This window comes from Triticum aestivum, chromosome 5B (assembly GCF_018294505.1).
Source record: "Triticum aestivum cultivar Chinese Spring chromosome 5B, IWGSC CS RefSeq v2.1, whole genome shotgun sequence".
NCBI classification, from domain to species: domain Eukaryota; kingdom Viridiplantae; phylum Streptophyta; class Magnoliopsida; order Poales; family Poaceae; genus Triticum; species Triticum aestivum.
In genome coordinates, this window is record NC_057807.1 from 129,333,160 (window position 1) to 129,343,049 (window position 9,890).

Below are 9,890 nucleotides of genomic sequence, written 5' to 3' on the forward strand. Positions count from 1 at the left end.
ATTCCTTGACGGACTCAGTACCTTCATGCACATCAATCAAAGTATCCCAAATTTCCTTTTCATTCTCAAGACGGCTGATTTTGTTGAATTCTTCGGGGCACAATCCGTTGAAGATGATATCACAAGCTTGAGCGTTGTATTGCAGCATCTTCAATTCTTCCGCATTAGCTTCACAGTTCGGTTCTCTCCCATCGAAAAATTCACCTTGCAAGCCAATACAAATAATTTCCCAAACGGCGGGGTTATGTCCAAGAATATGCATTTTCATCTTATGCTTCCAACTAGCAAAATTAGTACCATCAAAGTAAGGACCTCTGCGGTGATAATTTCCCTCGCTAGACGCCATACTCTCCTAGGTTGTGAAACCAAGGCTATGACCACCAAAAGCTATGGAAATCAAAGCAAATGGAGATCAAAGCTCTGATACCACTTGTAGGACCTTGAAGTATGTCTAGAGGGCGGGTGATTAGACTACTTGACCAATAAAAACTTACCCTTTCCCAATTTTAGAGTTTGGCAGATTTTAGCTACTTTAGGACAAGTCAAGCAATCATCACACAATTCAAGCAAGCATGAAAAGAGTATATAGGCACCGGAAATTAAAGCATGCAACTTGCAAGAAAGTAAAGGGAAGGGTTTGGAGGATTCAAACGCAATTGGAGACACAGATGTTTTTGGCGTGGTTCCGATAGGTGGTGCTATCGTACATCCACGTTGATGGAGACTTCAACCCACGAAGGGTAACGGCTGCGCGAGTCCACGGAGGGCTCCACCCAAGAAGGGTCCACGAAGAAGAAACCTTGTCTATCCCACCATGGCCGTCGCCCACGAAGGACTTGCCTCACTAGCGGTAGATCTTCACGAAGTAGGCGATCTCCTTGCCCTTACAAACTCCTTGGTTCAACTCCACAATCTTGTCGGAGGCTCCCAAGTGACATCTAGCCAATCTAGGAGACACCACTCTCCAAGAAGTAACAAATGGTGCATTGATGATGAACTCCTTGCTCTTGTGCTTCAAATGATAGTCTCCCCAACACTCACCTCTCTCTCATAGGTTTTGGATCTGGTGGAAAGAAGATTTGAGTGGAAAGCAACTTGGGGCAGGCTAGAGATCAAGATTCATATGGTAGGAATGGAATATCTTGGCCTCAACACATGAGTAGGTGGTTCTCTCTCAGAAATGGTAAGTTGGAAGTGTAGGTTCGTTCTGATGGCTCTCTCCACGAATGAAGAGGAGGTGGAGGGGTATATATAGCCTCCACACAAAATCTAACCGTTACACACAATTTACCAAACTCGGTGGTACCGAATTGTTAAACTCGGTCGAACCGATTTAGTAAACCTAGTGACCGTTAGTGATTTTCGGTGGGACTGACATGCATCTCGGTGAGACCGATTCGGTTAGGGTTAGGGCATAACGTAATCTCGGTAAGACCGATTACACAAACTCGGTGAGACCGATTTGGTAATAAGATTTCCAGAGAGTTGGTCAGGTAAACTCGGTGGGACCGATTTGCTCTTTTCGGTGAGACCGAAATGTTACAAAAAGGAAATAGAGAGTTTACATTGCAATCTCGGTGGGACCGATCGCTCACTTCGGTTAGACCGAAATGTTAAGAAGGGAAACAGAGAGATCACAACCCCATCTCGGTGAGACCGAGATCCCTATCGGTAAGACCGATTTGCTTAGGATTTGTGGCAGTGGCTATGACTTTTGGAATCAGTGGCGCCAGATAGGAAGAATCGGTGTGACCGATTTTGGCTTTGGGTTTAGGTCATTCGTGGATGTGGGAAAGTAATTGAGGGTTTTGGAGCATATCACTAAGCACATGAAGCAAGAGGCTCATTAAGCAACACCTCATCCCTCCTTGATAGTATTGGCTTTTCCTATAGACTCAATGTGATCTTGGATCACTAAAATGTAAAATGAAGAGTCTTGAGATTTTGAGCTTGAGCCAATCCTTTGTCCTTAGTATTTTGAGGGATCCACTTTCATCATCCATGCCATGCCATTCATTGAACTTTCCTGAAATAATAGTCTTGGAATAGCATTAGCTCAATGAGCTATATGTTGTTATGAATTACCAAAACCACCTAGGGATAGTTGCACTTTCAAACTGCCGTAATGTGAATGGACGGGACAACTAGGAGCGAACCGCCATAGTATTAAAGGACGTGCAGGGATGAGTAGGAGCGAACTGCCAGCGTGCGAACGGCAGGGTAGTGGCTTTCCATTCTCCCATGATACGGGCTTCCGAGAGCCCTTGGATCTGAGATCGAATGGTTGCATGGCGTGATTCTAGACCTATGTGTCACACCCTAGCTAGTCATGCATTAGAGTGTTGCATCATGTTTACTCATTCATCAGAAACTTGAAATGGGGATGACAGAACCCCCAGTCCCCTCTGAAACCAACTAGGGTTACTAAAATAATTTTTCAATGAACCTGAAATGCCCTTCTAAAATGCCCATCATTTTTGTCTTGGTTCAGAACCTCTGCCAAAAATGGTGCACATTTTCCTAGGCCATCCTAGGGTTTTTGAATTAAATCATAAATATTTGAATTTGGGCATTTAAAATAATATAAAATATTTAAATGCTCAAATATCTCCAAACTAAAATGTTTCATGTTGGAAATAATCCAACTATGGGCCAGGAATAGTTTGGTGATTTTTGAAGTTGCCTAGGTATTTTATTTAATCCAACAAAGTTGCAGATATATTAAATAAAAACAGAAACAGAGAAAAAGAGAGAAAAACTTACCTGTGCGGCCCAGCGAGCTGGCCGGCCCAGCCAGCAACCGACCCAGCCCAGCACTGTAGCCCTCCGTCGTCTTCCTCCCCTCGCCCCGAAGCTGCTGCGTGCTCGCGCGCGCACGGCCGCGCGGCCACCTCCTGCTTGCCGACGCCCTCCTGGCCGCGTGGACGACGCCCGCAGCCCGTTCCGATCCCCCCTGCTCTCTCTCACTCTCCCCGGCTCCTTCCTTCCTCCCCCTCGCTCTCTCTCCCTCACGGCCGAACACCACCGTCGCCGCCGTTCGCCATAGCCACCGTCTCCGGCCACCCTTCGCTCCCCCGACTAGCTCAGAAGCTCCGCCACAACTCCCTCTTCCTCCCCACCGCTCCACAGCTCCCCGGAAGCCCTGCATCGCCGCCACGTCGCCGTTCCCTTCTTCGGCTCCGACCACCGTCGCCGTCGAATTCGCCGTCTCCAGCGCGTCCCCGAGCCCGCTTCGACGCCCACTGCAACCGCGGTGAGCTACGCCACCGTTTCCCCCTCTCCTTCCCCTCGTTCCCTCACCGTAGCCTCCTCCCCACCACGGCCGAACCTCTGCCGTCGCCGAGCTCGCCGTCGACGCAGCTCCGGTGACCATTTGGTCACCCCGGCGAGTCCAACGAGTTCGCAAGACCCCGTAGAGCATCTCTAGCGCCTCGCTTTGCTCGACTTCAAGCTCCAGCACCGTTCCCGTGCACGACCGAACCCCGGCGGCCGCAGCCGAGCTCGCCGCCGTCGACTCCGGCCACCCCGACCCCAACGGGCTCCGCCAAGAGCTGCGGGTCGACCTCAGCTCCGCTCCGGTGGTCTCCGCGGTCCGTTTGGTGGCCGAAATGACCAAAACCACTTCCGCCGCCGCGTCAGGCTCGCCGGCGACTAAACGCCGGCAGCCGACTTTGACTTTGACCACGGGTGGGCCCTGGTTGACTCCCCTGAGTCAATGACAGGTGGGGCCCAGCCCTGTTAATTAAACAGGATTAGTTTTAATTAACTTTTAATTAAATTAATCACCCTGACATGCGGGACCCACTGTCAGGTTTGACCCAGACCTGTTCCGTTGACCTGCTGACGTCACACTGACGTCAGGCTGACGCAGTAATTGATTTTCTGGATTTAAATTAAATCAGGAAATTCCAGAATATTAATTAAACTTTAAAAATTCATAACTTTTATTCTGTAACTCCAAATTGGACAAATTATATATGAAAAATGATCAGAAAAATCCAATCTATCCATCTGTACTATTTTCATGCATGATCAAACAAGTTAAATTGGTGTTTTAAGCAGAATAAGAAAAAGCACTTAAAAGGGCCATGTTTGAGTTTGAAATTTGAATCTTTGATTCAAATTTGTTCAAACCCTTCTGGTTTTAGTTGCATTAGCCCAACACACTCATATTGCCATGTTTCATGCATGCATCATATTGTTGCACATTGTTTGGTGATGCTTGTGTACCGATGTCCTTTGCGACAGGTTCTGTCCCCGAGGAGTACCGTGATTACCCTAACGAAGAACCGTATCCGTGCATCGAACCATCAGGCAAGCAACCAACCATTTGATCATATCGATACAATCCCATGTTCTCGCTCCTGCTCTCTTTTACTGCATTAAAACAACGCGATTCAAACTGCTGTGTGCTACGGTAGTTGAACCCATTTCCTCTGCATGACCTGTCATTGCCACAGTAACTAGATGAAACCCACTAGCATGTGTAGGAGTTGATTGAGCCCTATGTATGTGTTGTTCCTACCTTGCTATGCCTGCTATGCTTAGAGTCGTGTCAGGTCTGGTTCATCTGGGTGATGGCTAGAGTGAAATGATTATGTCGGTAATGAGAGTGGTGTGGTGAACACGATTTGGTAAAGGTATCGATGAGAGGCCATGTAGGAGTACATGGTGGGTTGTTTCATTGAAGCCGAACTTAAGCACTGAGATCTGTATGTGTGATTTAAGAATCAGCTACTACCATACATTGGGCCCTGAAATATGACCCCGCTCGACTTCTTATTCACCCTAGCTCTCTGTCCAGGAGTTGCAAGTAGTTTCTGGTGTTTGTAGCCTACTGGAGGCCGTGGACAGCGCTGACCGTAGGGGTGGGCTGTGATGCGGTAGGTACGTGGCACGGTGTACCGAATACCCGTTAGGTATCTCGGGAACCCTGTTCACATCGTTCGGGGCCGTATGGGAAACCTCGGCTGGACTCCCTGCGGATGGAACCTGGATAGGCGATAAACCTGGACTAGAGACTTAGGTGTTTAGGTAGGTCGTGGTCTACACCCACGTCGGCTTTCGCTTGAAGTCTGCCGAGCACATGTCGTGTGCAGACGCTAAGTGGTGGAAACATGTATGAAGAAGTACACCCCTGCAGGGTTATCATGATCTATTCGAATAGCCGCGTCCGCGGTAAAGGACTACTTGGTTGCCTATACAGTTCATAGACAAGTAAATGGAAACTACTAAAAGCCTCAAGATAAGTGTGAGTGCCGAGGATGGCTCTTCCGTAGGAAGACGGAGGTGGATCCTCGGTAGTGTATTGAAGTGGTGAGTAGTGGACTCGTGTGCGCAAAACCATTTCAAGTTGGAGTATCGTAGGATAGTCTAGCCAAGAGTCAAAGCTGGCTTGCTGCAATAACTCCACCAACCATCCTTGATACTATGCATGTATGTAGGATCTGATGTAAGTCTTGCTGAGTACCTTTGTACTCATGTTGCTATAATCTATATTTTATAGAAGACGCTGCAACCCCTTCTGATGGGTTCTACGTAGACGTTGACATCAACGAGTAGGCTAAGGACCCAGGTGGTGACCCTGAGCTTGTGATGGACCACGTAGTATAGCTAGGCTTTCCAAGCCTCTTTTATTTTACTTGTTGTCTGTACCCAGACAAAGTACTTCCGCTGCTGGCTTGTATGACTGTATGACTTGTATGTTGGGTCTTGAGACCCGTACCTGTGTGTATGATATGTATGGCTCCCTGAGCCTTAAATAAAGTACTTGTGTCATAGAGTCATGTTGTGATGCTTCGTTGTATTTGCACATATCGAGCATATTGTGTGTATGATTGAAATGCTTGGTATGTGTGGGATCTGACTATCTAGTTGTTTATCTTTAGTAGCCTCTCTTACCGGGAAATGTCTCCTAGTGTTACCGCTGAGCCATGGTAGCTTGCTACTGCTCTGGAACACTTAGGCTGGCCGGCATGTGTCCTTCTTCGTTCCGGTGTCTGTCCCTTCGGGGAAATGTCACGCTTTGAGTACCGGAGTCCTGTTAGCCCGCTACAGCCCGGTTTACCGGAGTCCTGCTAGCCCAGTGCTACAGCCCGGACCCACTTGCTGATGACCGACACGTTCGAAGCTAGGTCATGGATGCCTGTCCCTGTAAGTCTGTGCCACTTTGGGTTTACGACTAGTCATGTCAGCCCGGGCTCTTTATCATATGGATGCTAGCGACACTATCATATACGTGAGCCAAAAGGCGCAAACGGTCCCGGGAAAAGGTAAGACGACACCCGTGGGGATACCGTGCGTGAGGCCGCAAAGTGATATGAGGTGTTACCAGCTAGATCGATGTGACATCGAGTCGGGGTCCTGACAGCGTTGGCATCAGAGCCGGACTGCCTGTAGGTTCTCCAAGCCAAACTGGTCGATGTTGAGTCTAGAAATTCTTTAGTTATATGTAGGGGAATTGTTTGTGGGATGGAACGTAAGGCTCTTTTTACTCCTTATATCTTATGACATTCTGATCTGAGTCAGTCCATTCTTCCACCGGGGGTTAAGGAATTAGGATCTATTCTCTCTATTAGGATCACGTGTTACTAATCAGTAGTACCTTATAAGTTTGATGGATACAAGCCTAGTTCAGTTCTATTACCACATTATGTTGCCAGAATGGTTTCAGAACTTTGAGATGATGATGTTGAGTGTGTACGAAATCCTTTGTCAAATGTCTCAAAATTCTTTTTGAGCATTTACAGCTGTTATGCTGCCGAAATTTTGCTAGAAATTCTAATGCCTTTGCATTACGATTGTGCTTTCAGATGGCCACTCGCGACCTTAATCAAGTGGTTCGCCTGACTCGATGCCTAGATGTACCCGGCCATACTGCCAAGTTGGTCAGGGTAATGACTGAGGCTGGATACCGCTGGTATCCTGAGTACACGGTCGAAGAGCAATTCCGGGACTTCAATCAAAGCCAGTATCTCTGCACTGTCAGGATATTTCCATCTTATCCTGGATCTACCGAGCCTCTTCACTGTTCCTATGGACTCGGGGTTACTATTGAGATGGCTGTGTAGGACGCCGCCTACTCTATGATGACCATTATGCGAGTCAGATCTGGTTTATTTCGGGACTCTGATTTCCGGTATATGCCAGGATCACTTCCGGGAGCACAAGGATATCTCCAGGCTATCTATGCTGACTCCACTCAGGAGGATTCACGGACTCGCACCACTGCTGAGATGCTCGAGGATAAGGACCGTGAAAATCGGGCCTTAAGGTTAGAGCTTTTCAATACCCGTGCTGACCACTGGGCCACTTTGACTCGGTTCGCACCAGCAGTACAAGCTGGATTCTCAGATATGCGTGATCTCTATCCTGTGAGATCTGCTCTGCCAGACGTGATGGTTTGGCGTGATGTAGGAGGCATCACCCCACCTCGCGGTCCCCGCAGGCCACCGTCTGTTGGTCCAAGGCCTCATCCTAGCCCCTATGGTCCACAAGCTCCGCGAGACCGTCTGTTTCCGGATGAACATGTTGAGCTTCCAGGCTATGGAGGTGACTTCTACGAGGACTACTACGGATCGGTCTGAGTAGTGGTAGTATCACTAGTTCGCACTAAGCCGTGTCGTCTATCGTCCTGCATGACTCGTGGGATATGACCTAGTTTGTACTCTTTCCGGAGATGTAGAAAAATAATGTATAGGAGCTTGGAATGCCTCCGATGAGATGTAATCCTCTTTTCACCGTAATAGTACTTTGTTTGGTCTTGTACTAAACCTTGTATGGTGTGTATGACGATGGAATAAAAGAAGCAGTTTCTGTATCTACCATGTCATACGGATGATCATCTTGCATTCCGAGTTATTCCTTACATTATGTATCCTATGTCGGAATTTTATCACTCTGACTAAATCATTGTCTTGTTTACCTAGGATGGTCAACACGCGCGCTAACCCTGCTTCCCAAGAGCAGGCCGAAGGCAGTGAAGCCAGGGATGCAAATCTGCCTCATCCTCCTTCACTAGCCGAGGTTATGATGGAAGCTGAGAGAAACAAGCGGGAGACAAACCGTTTGTTGGAGCGTATTGAACAGAATACAGCACACCATCAGAGGGCTAACGTAGTGTCGCTCAGTGATTTTATCAAATTGCATCCACCCACGTTCCACCACTCCGTCGAGCCTCTCGACGCTGATGACTGGCTTCGCAGTATCTCTCACAAGCTGTGTTCCGCGCTGGTAGCGGAGGTTGACAAGGTCACCTTTGCTGCATATCATCTTGAAGGCCCTGCCAGTCTCTGGTGGGAGAATTATGGAGCCATGCGCCCAGCGGGCCATGTCACTACTTGGGCTGAATTCAGCGAGGCTTTCCGTGAACATCACATTCCGGAGGGTCTCATGGACCGTAAACGTGAAGAATTTTGCAATTTCACCCAAGGCCGACTTTCTGTGGATGTCTATAGCAGGGAGTTTGGTAATCTCGCGCGATATGCAACTGAGGAAGTTTCTACTGACGCCACGAAGCAAGCAAGGTTCCGTAAGGGCCTTAGTCCTGAGCTTCGCCGCGACCTCCGTCTGCATGAGTGCACATCTTTTTCGAAACTTGTCAACAAAGCCATCAGTGCTGAAACTGGTCAGACTGACTACGACGCAACACGCAAGCATGGCCGTGACATGGGTTCCTCATCCGGTGCTGGTCCTCAAAAGCGCCGCGTGTGGGTGCCCAAGACCGCTCTGCCACCCAGGTTCACACCGAGGCCATCCTTCCAGGCGCCTCGCCCTGTTCAACAGTCTGCACCGGCCAAGCCCTATGGGGGTCCAACCAATAATGCTCCTCCACGTACCAGTTCCGTGACTTGTTTCAAGTGTGGGGAATCTGGTCACTATATGCGTGAGTGTCCCCAGACCAACCCCAATCAATCTGCTAAAGCTGTTGGCCGTGGCAAGCCGACAGGGAAGATATTCCATGCCAAACCGGTCACCGCTTCACGTGGCCATGTCAACTGTATCTCTGCCGAAGAAGCTCAAGAGGACCCCAACGTCGTTCTCGGTACGCTTCTTGTTAACTGCCACCCGGCATCTGTTCTTTTCGATACAGGAGCCTCTCATTCTTTTATATCTGAAAACTATGCTCGCTTGCATAACGTCGCATTCGGTGATATGCCAACCTCTATGGTAATTCAAACTCCGGGATCCAAATGGCAAACTTCTAGAGTAAGCCATGGAAATGAAATCCAAGTCGACAGACTTGTTTTTCTTGCATCCTTGATAGCCCTTAAATCTTCAGATATTAATATCATTTTGGGTATGGACTGGATGTCAGCTCATCAAGCCAAAATTGATTGCTTCTCTAGGACTGTTCAACTCACCCATCCTTCGGGAAAGATAGTCAATGTCTTGACCCGAATAGCCAAGCGACAATTATATTCTCTTAACGCCAGCCCTTTGCCAGACCTTGAGTACGTTCCGGTAGTCCGTGACTTTCCGGATGTCTTTCCAGAGGAATTGCCAGGTGTTCCACCTGACAGGGATGTTGAGTTCGTAATAGACCTCATCCCCGGAACCGTTCCGATTGCTAGAAGACCCTATAAGATGGCACCCCTAGAACTAGCCGAGCTTAAGAAACAACTCGATGAATCCTTGAAAAAGGGTTTCATCCGACCTAGTTCATCTCCGTGGGCTTGCCCCGTCCTATTCGTCAAGAAGAAGGATGGTACGGACCGGATGGTTGTAGATTACCGACCTGTCAATTTGGTCACAATCAAGAACAAATATCCACTTCCCAGGATCAACGATCTGTATGATCAGCTCGCTGGATCCTCAGTCTTCTCCAAGATGGATTTGAGGTTGGGCTACCATCAAATCAAAATCAGAAACGGGGACATTCCTAAAACGGC